Here is a 23,181-nt window from a genome sequence, read left to right on the forward strand (position 1 = left end):
TTTTTATTCCTAAACAAAGCGAAAGCACAGAACAGACTCAAGTTTTAGAGCAAGGGGCGACCCCTGGTGGTTTGGCGGAATAGGTGGCGTGTAGAGAGGCTCGGCTGTTCAGAGAAAGACTGAAAATGCGGGAGAAATATGGGAAAATACCTTTATGGGATGATAGCGGGATAGAACTTTAAAATACGGGAGAATCCTGGGAAAAACGGGAGGGTTGATGGGTATTCTCTGACCAGACTATTTAATCTAAAAACTCATTTTGACCTGATCCTTAGAATCTGTGAATCATTAATTGTTGAATCACTCTGACCACATAATTTGAATCAATTAATTGTTTACTATAGACTCACTTTCACCAGATCATTTGAATCTGAAGACTCACTCTGGCCAGATCATTTGAATCTGTGCATCATTAATTGTTGAACCACTCTGACCATCATTTGAATCAATTAATTGTTTACCAGAGACTCAGTGTAACTGGATCGTTTGAATCAGCGAGTTGTTACCTTAAAAACAGATCTAATAATACAAGTCTAATTTATAGTTAAATTGCTGAATGAATAACTAAAATGATATACCTTCTACATGTAAGCATCACAATGAAGAAAAAAAAAAAAACATATTGATAATGTCCACTCTTATGCATTTTTTACCCTTTAGCCAAGGTTGCCATTTTACAATAAACTAGATTCATAAATATCTGAAATGGGCATATTAATGGATATCATGATACTATGATTTGGGAAAGTGGGGTGGTTTTCTGTTTTTAAAGCACCAAAGCATATCATGAGTCCTTCTGACTGTCATTGAATAACTAACGAGCTCTTACAACATCCGTGCCGCTGGTGAAAGCTGAGCTGGAGAAGGACAGTATCCTTTAAGGGTTTATCCTTCATAATTGCTGTGGTGTGCATCTGCTGCTTGTCTCTCTTGGTGACCTCTAAAAATTGCAAACATACAGGAAATTGTACACAAAGATTAACAGCCATGAACAAGTGACAGACGAAACAGCTGCCAGGTCAAACCATTAGAAAAGAAACAATGGTCACTCTTCTGACAAACGTCCACCCACTGGAATGGGTTTGTGGACATTGAAACAACTTGTGTATACAGCGGCTGAAGCTACAGCAATGGCTTTCCTTGGGTTACATCAGCTTACCGCACCATGTGTCTCTTTCAGGGCTTCATGATGGGCCTGGGGCAGAACATGGTGGATGTTTCAGACTCCTGCTGTCTCAGGATTCCCTGCTGACTTTTATATTTTTTAATTCTACCGCCTATATGTCTTCCTAATTAACCGTCCAGCAGTTAAGAGCTTGCTTATCTGGGCTCTTCAATGCAAGACTATTTGACTCTGGTTCATTTCTCGAGGGGAGAAGATGATTGGACAAGATAAAGAAAAGGTGGAAAGGGTAAAAGATTAAAAAAGGATTCGTTTGGCTAGGCATATAATACTAATAATGTCTTTTAGTTTAAAGCACTTTTTTTTTTACCCCCACAGTCGAACAAACTTTTATATGTATACTCCATACCATAGCATGCATGGACACTAATCCTGTGTGTGTGTGCGTGTTTCTTTTTTCTTCTTTTCTTCTTACACTCTCAGAAATGAAGGTACAAAATCTGTCACTGAGGCAGTAGCTTTTACACATTTGTATTTATCAGGTCTACATGTTTTGGTCTTAGAAAATGTACAAATTAGTACCATAAAGTGCAAATGATATCTCAAGGTATCTGAAAACTAAAACAAAAGCCTGGTTCAGTTTTGACACCTTACGATTGGATCATGATGTATTCATTCAACAACAAAACTTTGCTCAACTGTGATATGTTTGGAAGTATTTATTTATTTATTTTTTTTTTTATGAGAAGCAGTCTGAGCGAAAGTTTGTCCTTATTAAAAACTTTTAAGTGTTTCAGCAGCTCTGACGTGATCATTCTGAGTAGCGCCATGAAAACTTCAGAGCAAGAGTAAATCTGAGCACTGAGGGGAGGAATGTGTATTTTCAGTTCATATTACAGCTGAAATTTGGTGCATTCCTTTGGAGAGTGAGCTATTTGATTCAGGGAAGGAATCTAATCTCACAACTTGATTCCCCATTGGGCTGGTGGTGACGTATATGGTAGTCTGACTGGAAAACACCGTTTTTTTGTATTTCTTAAAATGAGCCATTGTGATGACTGGATTTTGGTTTATTAAAAAAACTATTTTGTAATTTTAACAATTAAAAAACAAATGTTTATGGGAATAATTTAATTATAGAACTTACAGTGAGGTCAATAAGTATTTGATCACCCTGTGATTTTTTTAATATCTCCTTAGAAATCATGGAGGGGTCTAGACTTTTCAGCATACAGTAGGTGAATTTCCACTGTGAGAGACAGAATATAATGATAAAAATTCAGAAATCACATTTTATGATAATTGATCATTGTTACACCCCATGTGGCTCGGAGGATGAAAAAGGGCTTAACATAATTATGACAACCCAATATTTTAAGAATTCCTCTGAGATGTTAGCTGCTATGAATCAACACAGACAACGACGTGGCAAAAAAACTGGTTCGCTTTATTACAATAAAGATAAAGTAAATATTTAAATCACCCAAAGTATATTTACAAATATGTACAATAAAACAAAATGCAAATGCAAAAAGTAAACAAATACCTGATGGAGGGAAGGAGAATAAGCGGTGCCAAATCAAAGAAAATAACAATTTAAACACCCGCTAACTATTCCCTCCCCCACCTCTAAATAACTAAAGAGAAATATGTAAATAAGAAAAAAAACATCTTCAGCGTCACACGCCCCTTACTCAACTGCACTGACTGGAACAAACATACATATGGTAGCACCCGCCTCTAACCTAGTGGAATAACAAAAAAAATCTACTACGTGTGTGTAAAATGTAAGTCACGTGACATACTTCCCTTCACTTCCCTCTAGGTATTTTTAAATCACAAAAACTCTCTTTAAAGCGAACCCGAGCACAAGATAGACACCAAAAGTTACAAAAAAAAAAAAAAAAAAAAAAAAAAAAAAAAAACCCACAGCAGCAACAAGCAACATGGATCCCCCTCTCATCTGGGCTGAGTCATCACTGGAGCGTTTAAATAACACCCATCCTCTTCTGATTGGTCCACTCGGGAGAACTCTGCCAACCAATCGGAACACCTAGATTTTAGAAGTACAGGAGACAGCAAATAGAAACATAGAGGGGAGGAGGGAACAACAGAGCAACACCCCCAGGCATGTAACAATCATTTATATGTAAGTTATTGTCAAATAAGTATTTGATCAGTTGAGTAAAAAAAAAAAAAAGTTTACTATTTGGTACAGAAGCCTTTGTTAACAATTTCAGAGATCAAATAGTTCCCGTAGTTCTTTACCAGGTTTGTACACACTGCAGGAACGTTTTGGCCAACGTTTCCTCCAAACAGATCTTCTGAAGATTTGTCAGGTTTTGGGGCTGTTGGTAAGCAACACGTAGTTTTCTATTGGATTTAGGTCTGGAGACGGGCTGGGCCAAACCTTGATATGCATCTTATGGAGCCACCACTTGGTTTTCCTGGCTATGTGCATTGGGTCATTGTCATATTGGAAGACCCAGCCACGGTCTCTCTTTAATGCTCTGACTGTGGGAAGGAGGTTTTTGTCCAATATTTCACAAAATATGACCCCATTCATCCTCTCCTTAATACAGTGCAGTTGTCCAGTCCCCTGTGCAGAAAAACACCTCCAGAGCAAGATGCTTCCAGCTTATGCTTCAGGGATGGTATTACTGGGGTGAAACTCATCCTTCTTTTTTGGAATGGGGTTAAGACCAAAAAGTTCTACTTTGGTCTCATGTGAGCACAGGGCTTTCTCTCATGACTCCTCCTCTGGATCATCCAGATGGTTTCTGGCAAACTTTAGATGAGCCTGGACATGGGCTGACTTAATCAGTGGAACCTTCCGTGTGATGCATTATTTTAAACCATGACGTCTTGGTGTTTTACTGATAATAACCTTGGAAATGGTGGTGCCAGCTGTCTTAATGGCATTGACCAGCTCCTCCAATGTACTTCTGGGCTGATTCTTGACCATTCTTAACATGATTGCTACCCCATGAGTCGAGATCTTCCAGAGATCTACAGTGCTAGACTGATTGTAAGTTTTCAGAAATGCTTGATTTGCAATCGCTGCTGGTAAGGGATGCCTACCCAGTTATTAGCAGAGACGGCAAAATACACATTCTTTACAAAAGAAGTACTAATACTCATGTTTAAAATGGTACTGACTACACATTTTTGGTACTAAAGTACAATAAAGAAGTACAGCCTCAAACATGTACTTAATTAAAAACTATGCATTACTACAACATGTTTTAGTGTAACTATGGTAACTAAATCTTACATCATATTGATGCATTTATATAAAATAACATTTCTGATTTTCATGCAAAAAAAAAAAAAAATTGTAAAAAGTCACCCAGTGTATTATCACACAAACTTCAACGTTCAACATGTAGTTTATTTGCTTTTATATCAAGAACAACTGCAATTATTTATGTTTATACACTATAATTCAGCGATATGTAGACCTATATCTTTACAAATAATAAACATCTTCAGTTTAAAACTTAAGTTTGTCCAAAACATGCCTATATTTTACTTTTATTTTGCTATAATAAATATCAATTAATTAAGATTTGACTCTTTCATTGACAGAAGCTGTTTCATTATCGTCAAAACTCTCGATATCCTGTTTTGTTTTTTTGTTTTTTTCAGAGTAGTGTGGATATTTTATTTCATGGATAGACTGTTAATACATGTATTCTACGCCAAAAAAAAGGGAAAAAAAGAAAACAGGCCCAATCACATCCTCCATTACAACCACGATCTTACTTGTGATAAATCCCTGATGTTTTGCAGTATTATTTTATTCAAAAAGTGCATGATTGTTAAAGTTTTTGATTGTTTGTTTGTTTGTTTGTTTGTTTGTTTGTTTGTTTGTTTGCTATTAAAGTAAACATCAAATATATGCTGTACAGTATTTGTTAGAAATCAACTAATTGGCATCTTGTTACCCTAGTTAAACAGAGCAGCATTAGTCTTGTCCACATTAGCCATCTTTGCCTTTCTCATGGCTTGTAAGGTGTGTGATCAACATAAAATCAACATACGATCAACATGTGCAAAATGAAAAAATAATAATAATAATAATAAAAATATATTGAATTAAAAAGGCATTCAAAATGTGCAATGACAAGACATAACATAGATAGGGCCACCAAACACATCGAAATTAAAACAACAAGTCTGGTTTAACAATGTTAGGAGAAGAAAGTACATATATTTCTGTAAAAGTGTAATGAGTAAAAGTAAAAATTAATATCTGACAACAGAAATACCACTGCGAAATCGAGACCACTTTATAAGTCACAGAGAGACATTTAAAATTATACCCAACATGAAAAGGGAAAAGATACACCACAAGATACACCATATGGAGAACTTGAACATTCCATGTGGAGTTTCAGTGAGCTGCTCTGGTGGAGAAGGCAAAGTCGAGGGCAGAGAGGGAACAACTGTTTAACAACTGTTCTCCTAGCTGATCTTCTTCTCAGATTAGAAAGTTTATTGCTTTATTGCATGATAATTCTCGTGGTCTTGCCTCATGAACTTCTATAACAGTTCTCAGGGTCTGATATTATGGACAGATTTAGCCATCCTTACAAAATCAGTAAGAGGCAAACACTTTTTCACACCACTTTATATGTGTAAATGATATGAGATTTCCAAACTCTCAACAAAAAATCCTCTAAAAGTAAAAGGTTAAAGAAACTACTCTCCTAAGGTTTAAATTACCTATAAAATATAGCTGAAATGAAACTGGTACACTGAATGAAACAAAAAATTGAAAAGTGCTCCCCTGCAAGCATTGTAATTATAATGGGCAGCAAAGGCGATATGATGTCTACTAGTCGAGTGCTTGTTTGTATTGAAATACTGCTTTTGAAAGAACATTTCATGCTGTAATGAGACCTTACCTAACCTATTGTAACGGGGAGACTGACACGGAGGGATCCATTTTGCAGTATTAATTAAGTCACACTTAAACATCAACAACTCGCACGGCTGTGCGGACATACAACATACACATCAAAGGGGAAGTAGCAGATGACAGACACAGTGTGATTACCAGGCTTGGGTCAGAGGCAGGCAGCGTGATTCAGAGTCTGTGTAACAGGCTTTAGTCAGGGGCAGGCGGCGAGAATCAGAGTCCGAGGAAACAGGCTTTGGTCGAGGGCAGGCAGAAGACAGAGCAGAGTCGTGAAACGGGCAGTAGTAGTAAACGGGAGATCAGGCAGGATAGAACGCTCAGAAATGCTGGCCGGGGCTAAACAAGACTTCGCACTGAGGTGTGTGTGAGAGCTGCTTATATGTGGTACGTGGGTCATTAGTGGAATGGAGAACAGGTGTGCTGGAATCAGGGTGAATGGATGACGTAATGGTTAGAAGTCCGGAGATGGTGGCCTCTGCTGGCCAGCGAGGGGAATGACTGGGACCGAGTCGGTGACAGAGCCCCCCCCCCAACGAACGGCTCCTGAAGTGAGGCAAGTCTCGACGCCGGGGTCTTCCACGGGGGCGAGGGGCCGGCATATCCGGATGTTGTGAGTGGAACTCTTCCAGTAGTGTAGTGTCTAGGATGTCCTTGCGGTTAATCCAAGATCTCTCCTCCGGACCGTACCCCTCCCAATCAATGAGATATTGAAGTTGTCCCCCCCGGCGTCTGGATCTCAGGATTTCGTGGATCTGGTAGGCCTCCTCACCATCGATCATGAGAGGCGGGGGACCCTGTTCACCGGCTGCCACCTCCCTATCCGCCTCGACTGGACCAACAGCAGGCTTGAGCAGAGAGACATGGAAAGTGGGAGAAACACGGAAATGATTAGGGAGTGTCAGTCTGAACGAAACAGGAGATATTTGTTTTTCAATTTGGAAAGGACCCACGTACCTGGGGCTGAGCTTCTTGCAGGGCAGTCTGAGGCGCAAGTCACGGGTAGAAAGCCATACCCATTGTCCTGGGGAATACATGGGACCAGGACGTCGGTGTCGATCGGCTTGTTCCTTGAAACGCCGTACGGCGTGAGAGAGATGAGTGTGAGCTGCGTTCCAAACCTCTTTGCAGCTTTTGAACCAGGTGTCCACAGCGGGGAGTTCGGAGGTCTCGCCGGACCAGGGAAAAAGAGGAGGTTGGAAGCCCAGTACGCATTGAAATGGAGTTAGCCCGGTAGATGCCTTTCTCAGAGAATTTTGAGCATATTCTGCCCACATAAGAAATTTAGCCCATTCATTCTGGTTAGAGTGACAGTATGTGCGGAGAAATCTGCCAATCTCCTGGTTCAAGCGCTCTGTCTGCCCATTGGATTGGGGATGATAGCCGAATGTTAGGCTAATATTCACCAGGAGATTTTTGAAGAATGCTGACCAGAGTCGGGATGTGAACTGGGGACCTCTATCCGACACGATGTCTTCGGGGAGACCATAGTACCGGAACACACATTCGCAGAGTAATTCGGCTGTTTCCATGGCTGTAGGCAGTTTGGGTATGGGAATGAGACGGCAGGATTTAGAAAATCGATCTACTACTGTGAGGATGGTGGTTTTGCCCTGAGATATGGGTAGATCGGTGACGAAATCTATGGCGATGTGTGACCAGGGACGGTGTGGCACCTCCAGGGGTTGGAGTAATCCAGCTGGACGGTGACGGGAGTGTTTAGATATCTGACAGGGTGAGCATTTGTTTATGAAGTTGATGACATCTTTATTTATGGATGGCCACCAATAGCGGGATTGAATTAATTGCACGGTGGCTGTGCTGCCTGGATGACCGGAACTGGGGTGGTCATGTACCTCGGAGATGAGCTTTTCCCGAAGTGACGGGGAAACAAAGATCTTATTCTCTGGACAGGACTGTGGCGTGGAACTGGTTTCGGCGGCTTGGAGGATTTCGTGTTCGATGTCCCACTGGATGGGAGCGACAATTAGAGGATCTTTGATAATGGGTTCATCATTGTTCTCGGAGGTTTCATCGTCTGAGAGGCGGGAAAGAGCGTCTGCTTTGATGTTTTTTGAACCAGGGATATATGTGACTTGGAAGTCGAATCGTGTGAAAAACAGAGCCCATCTTGCCTGTCTAGGGTTCAGACGTTTACAGGAGCGGATATATTCCAAGTTTTATGATCGGTGATAACAGTGAAAGGGTGTTTGGCGCCTTCAAGCCAGTGTCTCCACTCCTCTAACGCCGCCTTCATGGCGAGGAGTTCTCGATTTCCCACATCGTAGTTCCGTTCAGCGGAGTTGAGCTTGCGAGAGTAGAAGGCACAGAGATGGAGCTTCTTCGTGACTAGGGATCTTTGGGACAGGATGGCTCCAATGCCAGTGTTGGATGCGTCAATCTCAACAATAAAGGGTTGTTCGGGATCAGGATGACGCAGAATAGGTGCACTGGAGAAGCGGGTTTTGAGTTGAGTAAAGGCTCGAATAGCGTCTGGGTTCCATTTTAGGCGGGCGTTATTGGCCTTTACCATGGCAGTAAGTGGAGCAGCAACTGAACTAAAATTCCTTATGAATCGCCTGTAGAAGTTGGCAAAACCCAGGAATCGTTGCAGTTGTCGGATGGTTTCAGGTTGTGGCCATTGCGTCACGGAGTCGACCTTTTGCTGGTCCATGGCCACGCCTTCGGGGCTGATGATGTAACCCAAGAACGAAATGCAGGTCTGGTGGAATTCACACTTGTAGATCTTTGCATACAACTGATTCTGGATGAGGCGTTTGAGCACTGCCCTGACGTGCTGAATGTGCTCAGATAATGAGTTGGAGTAGACCAGGATGTCGTTAATGTATACTATGACCCATTTGTTGAGCATGTCTCGAAATACCTCATTTACAAAAGCCTGGAACACGGAAGGACTGTTTGCTAGGCCGAAGGGCATAACGAGGTATTCATAGTGGCCGTCGATTGTGGAGAACCCGGTTTTCCACTCGTCTCCCTGTCGTATGCGGATGAGGTTATATGCACTACGGAGGTCCAACTTAGTGAAATACTGGGCAGATCGGAGTTGCTCAAGGGCGGCTGGAACCAATGGCAAGGGGTAGCGGTATTTGACTGTGATCTCATTTAAGCCTCGGTAATCAATGCATGGGCGTAAGCTACCATCCTTCTTCACGAAGAAAAAGCCTGCTGAAGCGGGTGAGGTAGATGGTCGGATAAAGCCCTTTTCTAGCTCCTCAGAGATGTAGTTCTTCATCGCTTCAGTTTCAGGTTGAGAGAGGGGGAAAATGCGACCACGAGGGGGCATGGTGCCTGGTAACAGTTCGATGGCACAGTCATTTTCACGATGCGGAGGGAGCTTGGTAGCCTTCTGCTTATTAAATGCCTCAGTTAAATCATGATAAGCCTCGGGAACATGACAGAGTTCAGGGTCTTCGGTGTTGGTAATCGTGTTGATCTGGACTGGGGAAACAGAATGCAGACATTGGGTAAAGCACTGATTGCTCCATTTTGTGATCTCAACAGTTCTCCAGGAAACTTGAGGGTCATGTAGTTGTAGCCATGGCAACCCGAGAATTACAGAGTGCTTAGGGGAGTCGATGGCAAGAAGGGAAATCTCCTCTTCATGGAGAGAGCCTGTTTGAAGAGAGATTGGTTGAGTCTGGAATTTTATGCGTCCCTCTCCCAATGGGCGCCCGTCTACAGCAGTGATGGCTATGGAGGAATCACAGGAGGTTAGAGGAATGGAGTGAGTGGTGGCAAACGTGTAGTCGATAAAGTTGCCAGCGGCTCCTGAATCAATCATGGCCATGGTCTCAATTTCATCTCCATTATTTCTCAAAATGACAGGCAAATTCATAACATTATTAGTGGTCGTGAACATAGTGGTTGCACTCACCGAGAGGGTTTTAGGGAGAGGCTTGTTGGGACATAAAACCTTCGTATGACCTGGAAGTCCGCAATAGATGCATAGGTGATTTCTTCTCTGTCGTTCTCGTTCCTCTGGGTTCAGGCGGGTTCTACCCAATTGCATGGGTTCAGCGGAGTTCTCAGGGGATACAGGACTGGAAGCAATTAAGCACAGTGGGTTGCGAGTGCGGAGGAGAGTGTCTAACCTTATGGAAAGTTCAATTAGTTGATCCAGTGTTTTTCCCTCGTCACGACATGCCATCTCTTTCTGCACTTCTGGTCTCAGAGCCTTTCTGTAGAGTGTGGTAAGCGGATCATCAGCCCAGCCAGTTTGCGCTGCCAAGGTGCGGAACTGCAGTGCGAACTCAGTTGCGGAGCGATCTCCCTGTTGAATACACAGTAGCTCCTCGCCAGCGTTACGACCACCCTCCGGATGATCAAACACAGTGCAAAAACGTTTGAGAAAGTCATTAAACGAGGGAAATATCGGGGTGCTGTCTGGCCAAACTGCAGTAGCCCAGTCTAGCGCTTTCCCAGTGAGCAGTGAACACACAAAAGCAATTTTCCCATTATCGTCCTTAAACAGATGGGGCTGTTGGGCGATAAACAGTTTACATTGTAATAGGAAGCCTTTACATTTTGCTGGGTTACCTGAGAACTTGTCAGGGAATGCCAATCGAGCTCCGGAAGTCATCGGAGGTTGCGTAACAACAAGTGGACTCGGAGAGTAGTTGGCGGTGAGTTGCGCTGTGGGAGCAGCTTGCAGGTTTTGTAGAGATTTCACAAGTTCGTCTGTCAACTGAGTTAGATGTGGTAGTTGTTGTTGGTGAATAGACAATACCTGAGCTTGAGCTGTGACTTTGTGAGACAAAACCTGGATGGCTGCGGGATCCATGTTGGGCGAAGTCTTCTGTAACGGGGAGACTGACACGGAGGGATCCATTTTGCAGTATTTATTAAGTCACACTTAAACATCAACAACTCGCACGGCTGTGCGGACATACAACATACACATCAAAGGGGAAGTAGCAGATGACAGACACAGTGTGATTACCAGGCTTGGGTCAGAGGCAGGCTGTGTGATTCAGAGTCCGTGTAACAGGCTTTAGTCAGGGGCAGGCGGCGAGAATCAGAGTCCGAGGAAACAGGCTTTGGTCGAGGGCAGGCAGAAGACAGAGCAGAGTCGTGAAACGGGCAGTAGTAGTAAACGGGAGATCAGGCAGGATAGAACACTCAGAAATGCTGGCCGGGGCTAAACAAGACTTCGCACTGAGGTGTGTGTGAGAGCTGCTTATATGTGGTACGTGGGTCATTAGTGGAATGGAGAACAGGTGTGCTGGAATCAGGGTGAATGGATGACGTAATGGTTAGAAGTCCGGAGATGGTGGCCTCTGCTGGCCAGCGAGGGGAATGACTGGGACCGAGTCGGTGACACCTATACATATACATGAAAAATGAATATAAAGTTGTAAGTAAATAAAGCTTAATAACAATGTTGTTTTTTTGTATTTTTATCTTTAAACATTATTTAATGGGTACGTCATTGGTAAATTTTTGTCTAATATATCTTCATAATAAAACATTTAAACACTCTTTAAAAATTAAACCTGGGACAATGCACAATGCCTATTTACTGAAGTGAGTTTACTCATCTGGTGTAAGATAACTAATTAAAATCCTCAAACGAACAAGAGACCATTTAAATGAGATTTTTAAGATTATTTGATGGAAAGTACTCTGGAGTCCGTGGAGTACCATGAGATTCAAAGTTTATTAAAACATCTAATCTGACAGAATGATCAGCGAAAGCTTTATCATCTTTTAATTACAGTTCCAGCCGACTGCTACGCAGCTTTTCAGGGACAAATAAAGACCCTGATTCACTATAGTGATGGCTTCACTCATCTAAAATTAAACTTAATAACCTCTAATGAAAATTATGTGAGGTTATGAAACGAATTCACATCATTTGAACAGTGCTCCATTATACAATGAACAACTATGTGTTAAAATAAACATGGAGAATTATGTCTGCCAAACTTCAAAAAGTCTTAAAGCACATTGTGTACTTTTGTGATGTATGAGTTATTTATTAGATGAAAAAAAAAATGTATGTGCATAAATTATGAGCATACAGCATTCATGTATGGAGTGAATGATGAATATGAATGAATGGTTCTTACAAAATTATTGTAATAGCACATGTGTAAGCTTGCTTTAAAAAAATATGTATCCTGCTGGCATGATTTTTTGGAAGTTATGGATTTTATGGGATGATAACACACTGTCAAAAGTCTTGAAATAAGAGTATAAGTATAGAACCTGAGCATTGAATCCAAGAGCAGCACAGCACAGTGAGTGCTGACTGACAATGTGAGGACACCAGATGCATGCAGAAGAGAAGAGCATATATGACTTTTTCAAAGATTCTTGCGCATTATATTTTCTTTTTCCAGCTTTCTTTGTGCGTAGTAACTATTCGGAGGGAAATTATATATTCATTAGGACTGCACCAAAATAGCACACACACAAAAAAAAAGAAAAGTAAAAAAGAGTTTTCTTTCTGTGACTTGTAAAAGTCTAACGATCTTAGCCCCCTCTCCAAAAAAAAGAGCTTTAAGGATCCTTAAGCTCTGGGCTCCCTCCGATTTGCAGGGCGAGAGAGGAGATTGAGCTCAGGTAGATCTCAAAAACTCACCCTCTGATGTGGCTAAATGTGAACTGCTTTGAAAAGGAAAAAATACAGATGCTGGGAGCTAAACTATGGTGCCCATTTGGCTTAGTCCGTTTACATTTGACATGGTGGAAACCTACGTGGACAGGGGAAGAACATGCAAACTTTGCACAAAAACGCCGACCGGCCCGGTGGGGACCAGAGTTGGTGGTGTTCTTGCTGTGGGGGCAACAGTGCTAACCACTGGGCTGCCTTGCTTCCCAATCTATAGGTAAAGATGAGAGTAGAAGGAGAAGAGGGGTTTTTTCCAGATGTAGTGATAATTGGATTTATCAAATATTAAAATCAATATCTTGTTATTGATATTAATATTGGTATTTTAGCCTCACGTGGGGGCACCAATTAATGTAGAAATAACAGATGAATAACTCCTTTTAAACGGGGCACCAGACAGCTTTCCACTGTCAAAATAATTAACAATAAAATATTGTTAGTTAAATTATACAAATGAGGAGTTTATTATCTGGCCAAATCTGAAGGATAATGAGATTGTTTGACTTGTAGAGCCTTTTTCTGTATTATCAACACAAGGAAGACACAATTGTAATAAAGGTGTATTTATTAACAAAATAGTAATCAAGGGTAACTACAATTACTAAATGTACAATAAATAAAGTGCATAGGCGAGTGATGAAGGTGATTAAGTTAAGGTAAGGTAAACCTTATTCTACAATAACAAAGAACTGAGAAAGGCTTTGTTATTATTGACGATCAGTTATAAACATCTAATTCATTAGAATATTTTATACTGAAACACACTATGCCAAGGTCTAATTTAAAGGGTTGGAAAGTGGAATATTTACGTTTCTGCCTTTGATGCAGTGGATGCAAGAAGTTGGATCTTCCTGCAAATCTTGAAGCATGAAACGAACAACTTGGCTCTCTTGAGCTTTGAGTGGAAGAAATGTGTAGTTTCTGGAACACGCAGACTGGAGATTTCTAGAAGTGGTGGTTCGATGTCGGGAACACGCCAACGTCTTTATCCTTGAGCATAGAAATCTGTATCTTCTGGAACACGCAGAAATTGGAGATTTCTGGAGGTGGTGGTTCGATGTCGGGAACACACCGATGCCTTTCCTTTGAAGGTAACGTTCCTGGAAATCTGGGACATGCAGATTTTTGGAGGTGGTGGTCTTGATGCTATGGTTTCAGACGCCTTGGAAAAAGCACTGTGAATCCAATTACCAAATCCTTGCTGGAACAGGCAGCAAAAGTTCTGATGTCTAGGACAGAACCCTGCAAACCACCATGAACCACACTTTGACCACTCTTCGACCACCTTATAGGACACACACACTCTTCTTAACAGGCCTTCTTTGTTTAAGTCAATGTCTTTAATACTTTCTCTGGAAAGCGGGATTGAAGGATGTCACCTTTCAAATCCAGCATTGTGATTGGATGATCCTGTGAGTTGGTCACTGGGAGGTGTCATCCATAATGTGGCCTGCATTTGCATAGTCATAGTCCACTGGTTAACTATGATAATATTTAAGAGTCTTAAATATTTTCCTATGCATAATTCACTTTCCAAACCACATCTAATTTACCCAAGGCATTATTTGCAATATATAGAGTCTAAACATCACTATGTAATGTTGATCTTTACCCAAGCATTCATATATAAACCTTAATAAGCAAAGTTTCATACAGTGAAGTATTTCAAGCAGTGCATATTAAATATATTCATGATCATTTGAATATACAGGTATAGGAAGTGAAATTTTCCATTTGTGTCTCTTTTGTGAAATGCAAGTTTACTGATCCATGTGTATCTCTGAGTTTGAGACGATGTCAAAAGTTGATTGGATCAAGAAGCAAGTTCTGGGCTCTTAACACCTTTGTCTTTCAGATAAACAAAAGACAGATGGTCACTGTCTCAATTGCCACTTTCTGATGAGCTTAAGAAAAAGGTCAGAGTTTAGTGTTAACTCTGCTGCATTTGTTTATATTGGAAATTCATTTCCACAAGTTAATTTCCACAAGTTCCTGGCTTTACCGCTGATCACTACACAGACAAAGACAGTTGTGGAATGAAGACTGGTTATTTATAGCAGGGCTTGGCAATAAGGACTGTCCGATGGAACTGGGCTAGCATGAGAGATGCTCGAGACAGTGGACATTATGGTTACTGGCCCGATCTGGCCAGTGCTGCATTGTCACTAAAGTTTAATTTGGCTCTGACTGTTTGTTAATTGCGTGCAAAAACAGTCCTAAAGTAGGTCACACACCGGATATCATATGCTGCTCTGTGGCATGACAAAATATGAACAGTGCATGCATTTTAGAACTGTAAACATAGCCTATAGATTTCTATCAGGGTACACAAACTGGCGCCACATATAAGTGTTGCCGTGCGACCAGTTTTTACTGCAAAATGTTTATCGTATGCACAGATTTAGGAGTCATTCACACATCTTTGCACCAAAAAGCGCCAAATGCAGCGCTCAGGAATGGTTTGAGCATGTGATCCTCTCGAAGTTAGTTTTTTAGATTGAGAGTTTTGAATAAATGTAAGGACCAACAAGATGCTCTTCTGAGTCATCGTTCTCAAAAATCAAACAGTCACAAAGAGACTGTATAATGAGAGTGCAAATGTAAATCACTTATATTCTTTGAAATTCCTGATTCTATTGGGAGCTTTGAAGTGGTCAGTTTTGAGCACTTAAATACAAAGGCCATGATTATACTGACTCTGAATTGCCAGGAGGTAGACATGTTCAATTTGGAATCCATTGTCATCATTGTGCTTTACAAGCTGGATTATTAGTGTCTGGTAACCAGTATTACAATCTTCAAAATATAAAGCATTTGTGGTTCAGTTAAGAACCTTTAACATCTATGGAAGCTTTCTATTCTACAACGTCACTTTTGATCTAATAAGATGCAAAGAAATTCAAAAATGTCTTTCTTTGGCATCATCCCAAAATCTGATTTTAAGCCTGAGCTTTTGTTCTAGTAGATGTTCATATTAAAGAAATGCGATTGTATAACAGGGTCATGAAAAGGACACTAGTGAAGAGCCTTTGTGAAGTATGGTTTTACCTGTACCCTAAACAATTATTAATTTAATGAACATTTTTTAAGATGACTGGCTGCAAACAATTTATATGTGCTAAGTAAAAAAATAAAACAAATAAAATAAAATAATATTAGTAATGTTCAACTTCACTTGTTTGTTTAAACGGAACACATATAAATAGTTTGCAACGAGTTACAATTTAGTAAATTTAAACAATTTAGTAAATGAACTTCCAAGTGCACACTTGTGTGTCAATTTAGCATCCATGGTGTTAAATGTAGCAACTTCGTTCTAGCTTTTTTTTTTTTCTTTTCTTTTAAAGCACTTCAGGAGTTCACACTTATATAATGCTTGACTATGATAGCAGGTTTGGCATGCTGTTCAGGGAGAGAACCCTGAGCTCAGAGATAGATGGCCCAAGGTTCCCACCTGGTCAATGAGCATTATGAGGCATACGAGATCAGTTATTTCTCGAGAGCCTACAGTCTATTTTTATCCTATACTTTGATTAATATGGTGGGTTCTAATTGATTCAGTATGTATGCGTTAAGTGCTTGTGACAGTTATCACAATTCACTTATGTACATGTTTTTAGACTATGGGAGGAAACCGGAGTACCTGGGGAAAACCTACGAGAACACAAGGAAAACATGCAAAATCCATGCAGAGAGTACCAACTGGCTCATTTATAACTTGACCCTTTGGTCCTCCCGCTGCGAGACAACTGTCCCAGCCACTGAGCCGCCGGGCCGCCCAGTCAAAGAATTGAGAAGGAGGGTGAAGGGAAGAATAGATGGGGGTTTTCCAAAAACAAAGATAGGGAACGAAGATTAGGCAGGGTATTTTGGAGTGATCTGATAGGCTAGCCAATGATTAGCGATAAGGATCAGCTGTAGTCGATCATATCATGTGCTCCTCTCAAAATTAGTCTGTGAAACTTCATCTAGCAACAAATTCAGCTGTAGTCGATCATAACATGTGCTTCTCTCAAAATTAGTTTGTGAAAATTCCCGTAGCAACAAATTTAGCAAATCAAAAGAGGAGTAGTGACTGCAGGTAAAACGTCTCATTAGCCATGTTTCAATCCAAAAATGCGAATGAACTTTATGCGCAAAACTGGATTATCGCATGAAAGACGTTCAAATAAAGCTGTGTTTCCATCTAACGATTCAAAGCGAACAAAATCATCATTGCCTGATTAACTGGCACCAAATATCAACAGTAAAAACTGAATTTGCTGCAGTAGGAGAAGCTACGTCAATATATATAAATATACATATATCTATTTTTTTTTTTATCTAATAAATGACTTGCATCTCAGAAGGCAATCCTGACATGTAGTGAACATGCGTTGGACGCGGAGCACAGACGCTCTTGATTCTGGAGGTCATCAATAATAAAAAGAAAAAAAAAACACTAATACTAAACGATAAGGCATTTTAGTATGACTAAAATAACATTTCAGATGTTTTACAGTCTGCTCAGCCTGCTGGTTTGTCCATTTACACACATTTTCATCATCACATGATCTCTTATCACAAAATCACATGATCTTTTTTAATGTGTATACTGAAATTTGTGCGGTAAAATTGTTTCCATCATAGTTTATGCACATATTTTCTTATCAATTAAAACGTTTATCCTACTCAGTTATTATAGTTATTATAGTTTTTTATGCACATTTTCAAAATTTATGTGCATCATGGCGTTTCCATCAACAGTTTTTTTATGCGCATATGCAAAATGCGCATAAAAATAGGTGGATGAAAACATAGCTAGTCACAGTGCTAATGCAGCAGAGCAGATGCAGAATATGTTTTATTTTTTATTATTATTATTATTTGCTTTTTCAGTTTAGAGGTGTCATAACTCGTGCTGACATTAAAACACAAAATTCCATAATCACATACAGTTGTCTTTTGAGTGCACCTAAAAATAATATAATGAAGGCCAATCTTCTCATTGAGAAAAATCCCTGTTTATATTGCATTATCCCTCACTATTCCACATTATTGCATTACTCGGTTTAATTATCATTTTAGGAAATTGCTTCTTAATAATCAGCATGGTAAACATAATGATAATAATAATAATTATTATTATTATTATTATTATTATTATTATTATTATTAATGTTAATTTTTTATTATTATTATTTTTTATTATTATTTATTTATTTATTTTATTTGCTTTAGTTTTTTTTTTTTTTTTTTTTTTTTTTTTTTTTTTTTTTTTTTTTACCATTATATATTTAAGTCTTGTTTCTAATTTTAATTTTAATTTTTGTTTTGGGACTACCAATAAAAACTAGTCACTGGGCTAATTTTGGGTATATTTACATTTTTAACAAATGTTAAAATGTATACTGCCCTTTCATTGTGAATAAAAAAACAATACAATACAATACAATACAATACAACATAATACAATTAAATTAAATTAAATTAAATTTATCCAACTCATGGGTTTGTCAAGCCTTAGCAAAAGCAAAACCCGGAGTTCCATCTTTATAATGTGTCCGATGCTGCACAAAACAGCTTTACGCATCTTATATCCAATACATGAGGGAAATCCTTTTACTATTGCTTTAGTGAGTACAATGTGCTGTTTTGTCAGCAAATGCTAAACACGACATATCATTATTCAAAGTTTTCATTTAAAATAAAAAAGCTTGCTTTTTATTGCATACAAGAACAATGGAGGTTTTAAGAATGGAAAATGTAATTTAATTAAAAGAAAATAAAGCTGGCAAATGTTTGATTTAAAAATTCCTAGCTGAGCCAGGATGCCTTTCTGTGTGAAATCTGCATGTTCTCCCAATGTTTGCATGAGTTTTCCCCAGAGTCCACTTGTATACCACAAGACTACCACAATAGCACAAGATATGGTATAATGTATGTATATTGTTCAAAGTTAATAGGCTGAGTGTGCATGAGTCATTGCACTCTCAGATTTTAGTTGCAAACAGAAGGGCATCCACACGTAAAGTATATAAAGACAAGAGATTACATTCCAAAATACTTAATGTCAATGGTATTTTGACCCCTGAAATAAGAAAATGTCCCCAGCTTCATGTCATCTTGCCAAATGTATCATTTGAAATTACAATATCCAAACGGCCAATATATTTCATGTGAGTGCATCACTAATATTTATTTTAATATGCTCTCTGACATTGTCCTCTGAGGCACCTTTGCAGTCTATGTTTTATTCAGCACAGATTACACATATTGATGGCATCCAATTATTAAGAGCTTATGCATAAGACATCAGGCCATTTGAAATAGTTTGTAGAGGCAGCGCAGCGTCCCAGCGGAAGTCTGAAGTCATTGTGAAGTCATCAAATCGATCATCAGTAAAACCGTCATAGCATAAATAGAGAAATACACACATGAATCAAAATCAGCTCGGTAAGGTCACAAGTACAATTCTTCAGAGAGAATAAAAGGCAAAGAGAAAAAAAGGCAGGACACATCTGAAAGAGGAAAATAGCAGTAGACAAGTGAAGGAAAAAGGCGTTTATACATTTTAGAGGTGTGAGGTGGAAAAGGAGAGCTGTGTAACGATCCAGCGCTTCAGTCACAAGAAACTGACTGCTGTGTCCCCACCGTGTCAACATAATCCGACCGAGTCTTACAGTAGCAGGTTAGGTGACAGCCCAGAAAGGACTTAGTGCCCTTGTATCTGTCAGCGTCTCTGTGGAATGGCACCTAGCAAGGGCTTATCCAACTCATGGGTTTGTCAAGCCTTAGCAAAACTCAGAGTACCGTCTTTATAATGTGTCCGATGCTGCACAAAACAGCTTTACGCAACTTATATCCAATACATAAGGGAAATCCTTTTACTATTGCTTTAGTGAGTACAATGTGCTGTTTTGTCAGCAAATGCTAAACACACATATTATTATTCAAAGTTTTCATTTAAAATAAAAAAGCTTGCTTTTTATTGCATACAAGAACAATGGAGGTTTTAAGAATGGAAAACTAGGCTCCTGTGTACTAAATATTTTATAGTACAAGCCTACACTATGTTCTTTTTTAGACAACAAAAGACAGTGAAAGAAAAAAAAAAAGAAAAATATTTCACCAGTTTTCAAGAAGGGCAATCACAATTTGTCATATAATTCAAATGGTCCTATTATTACTATTTTATAATTTCTTTTCTTTTCTTTTTTTTCTTTTTTTTAAACAATGTTTTAGTCAAAACACAAGAAAAAAGTTAGATACTCTAGGTAATTTCATGTGGAAAACAGTATTTAAGTTTTTTTATGAATTTGGCAGATGGTTTAATCGAAAGCAATTATAATTCATTTTACAATTAAAAAGCAAAATAAAAAAAAGATATAAGTTAAGCAATTAATGCTTATTAATATACATTACACTGATACATGTAATTTATGACATATATATATATATATATATATATATATATATATATATATATATACATATATATATATATATATATATATATATATATATATATATATATATATATATATATACATATATATATATATATATATATATATATATATATATATATATATATATATATATATATATATATATATATATATATATATATATAGGGCTTGACATTAACTTTTTTGATCACCAGCCACTGTGGCTAGTAATTTTGCATTACTAGCCACTCTGTATTTTCACTAGCCACAATTTTGTTGTTGGGAAAACAAATAAATTAATTAAATGCCTAAGTATGACAATGACATGCTAAAATACTTGATACTTGACATGCTAAAATACTTAAGATTTTGTCTTATGTCCACAGGCCGCTGTATGTTGCATTTGTGCATTTGTGCATTTGTGTATGTTGTGTATGAGCAAATGGGTCATGGTTCCATAGTGTTATATTGCAATTAGTTATTTCACATGACTTTTCAGAACTCAAAATTAAGGACTTACCAAATTTATCTCTGACCACATCAAACAATAATTATTTCTTAGCCACAAGTTGTAAATGTGTCAAAACAAGCTAAATATAGCTGTATACTATACTTAAAAAAATATATATATATATTATTATTATTTAACAAAACATCTCTTTTAAAATCCCTTTAAAAACCCTTTCTTTTAAAAAAATATATATATATATTATTGTCATCTATCAAAAACATGCACAGTAATCTGTCTTGGATAAATATCTCTCAGATCACCAGTTATCTTCACATAAATGGGGAGTTCTGCTCCATTAAAGCAAAGCTATTGTAAAAAAAAATTAAATTAAATAAAAAAAAGATAATTAAGCCATATAAAAAAAATTGTTATAAAAAAAATAGAGGTGAGGCAGTGACGCAGTAGGTAGTGCTGTCGCCTCACAGCAAGAAGGTCGCTGGGTCGCTGGTTTGAACCTCGGCTAAGTTGGCGTTTATGTGTGTAGTTTGCATGTTCTCCCTGCCTTCACGTGGGTTTCCTCCGGGTGCTCCGGTTTCCCCCACAGTCCAAAGACATGTGGTACAGGTGAATTGGGTAGGCTAAATTGTCCATAGTGTATGAGTGTGTGTGTGAATGTGTGTGTGGATGTTTCCCAGAGATGTGTTGTGGCTGGAAGGGCATCCACTTCGTAAAAACTTGCTGGATAAGTTGGCGGTTCATTCCGCTGTGGCGACCCCAGATTAATAAAGGGACTAAGTCGACAAGAAAATTAATGAATGAATTAAAAAAAATAATAATAAATAAATAACTGTAAGCAAAAGAAAGCAAGTGAAAAACATTGTGTGTGATAATGAAAGGTTGATCACATCCACACGGTTAAGACCTATTAAAAATCTGTTCAAAGCGAAAGCAACTGGTGCTGCTTACAAAAGGACAAATTTGAAGCTATTGAAAGCAGCAAGACTGTGGGTGCATTAGCATAACATTTTGTGTAGTCTATTTGAAAGAGAATCATTCACAGTTGCCTTCCAGGCACGGTAGCTTCATGCAACTAAGCAGGATCGTGCATCTGCTTTAAACAGTCGCACACATCAAATCAACTGTTAGCACGAGTGATCATCCTCTCATTTGGTATTCACCTGCTTTCTTTTGTTCGCGCAAACACAATTATTATTATTATTATTATTATTTTTTGTCGTACTGTTTCTCGATTCTAATATCACATTTGCACACATATTGAGTCATCCTTATAGTCAAACCTTGCTTTAATGAAAACCATAATAAAAAAATATAAATTTTAACCAGCCAAAGTGGCTAGTAAGAGTGACTGTCCAACACGCCAAAGCGAAATGAAAAAAAAAAAAAAAAAGAAGTGAAATCTACCCACATTTGGCGGGTTGGTGGATATTAATGTCAAGCCCTGTATATAAATGGGTTTCAAAATCAGAAAATTAACAAAGGAGAAGAATCAAGAGCAACAATAAAAAAAAAGTTGATGTAGGGGTTGTCGTGTACTATTTTCATTATTATTTTTTTTTTTTACAAAGTTTTTGTCACACAGTTGCAAAGAAAAAAAAGCATAGGTCTTCATGGATGTAAATTAATGTTGTAGAACTTATAGCTGTACATTGAAATTTGTACATATGCTAGCATATCCTATCTCTAGTCCATGATGCAGCATGTATAATGCAATCAGTTTAGTCTTAAGGGTTTGTAAACAGCTAAAACAAAACCTCTAATATGTAAATGTAAATGCAGTCTAAAGAGACCTACTGCTGTCTATGATGCCATTACATATTATTATCATTATTGTTAATAATTGACTGAGTTTTGCATCTGATCTTTTAAGCTTCTCAACAGAGTTGTGAATTTTCAGCTGAATTTATTCCACTGAGTTTGAGCCTTTGTGCTGTAGAAGATATTTTATTGCATTCTGCAGTATACTTTTACATACTACTTTTAAATCAGTTTGGATGTAGTGCTGCACCCCAACACTACACCAAATACATCATCAGCAACTTTTGACAGCCCAGTGCTGTCATTCAACTCGACAGCTGAGCAATGAACTGCAGGTTTTACCCAGATTTCCTATGGATTTCCCTGAACTTATTGATTATTTCCCTGTGTATAATGACACACAGCTCTTGAGTTACAGTGCGACCACAGGCTTACTGGCCTAAAGGACACCCGCAGGCTCCGGAGTAAACAGCAATTTACTTCTGGCTCAGCTAGCGTAGGCTGGTGGCTTACCTCGCTGATTTACAGGCTGGCAAATACACTGAGGGAGCGCTCTATCTCAATAGGTCTGTTATCAATCTCTTCGTTATCCGACTGGATCAAGCGCTGGCCAGGATTGCAGAAGAGCGGGGATCAGTCCAATAGGTGAATCATGGTCCAGCTAGCACCCTTTGGAACTGCAATTTCAGCCAAACAAGAGTTAGTGACTAAAGCAAAAGAAACGGTTATACTTAAACTGAAAAAGTCAGTAGTAAATTGCTACAGTAGTAAATAGATTTGAAGACAAAGGGGTGTTTTTGCGCTGACAATGGCAGGTTTAGCAAGCACCGTTCATAAATATTTCTC

The 23,181-nt window shown here is 38.6% G+C and overlaps 1 long non-coding RNA gene across 1 annotated transcript; it reads right to left on the reverse strand.

The window, feature by feature from the left end:
- Positions 1 to 4,748: 4,748 nt before the first annotated feature.
- On the reverse strand, positions 4,749 to 13,993 carry LOC141377501 (uncharacterized). The gene is made up of 2 exons (XR_012389691.1): positions 11,386 to 13,993; positions 4,749 to 6,038 (listed from the first exon to the last, which is right to left on the reverse strand). It is a non-coding gene; the product is annotated as an uncharacterized lncRNA (long non-coding RNA).
- Positions 13,994 to 23,181: the final 9,188 nt, after the last annotated feature.

This window comes from Danio rerio, chromosome 14, assembly GCF_049306965.1.
Source record: "Danio rerio strain Tuebingen ecotype United States chromosome 14, GRCz12tu, whole genome shotgun sequence".
Classification (NCBI taxonomy): domain Eukaryota; kingdom Metazoa; phylum Chordata; class Actinopteri; order Cypriniformes; family Danionidae; genus Danio; species Danio rerio.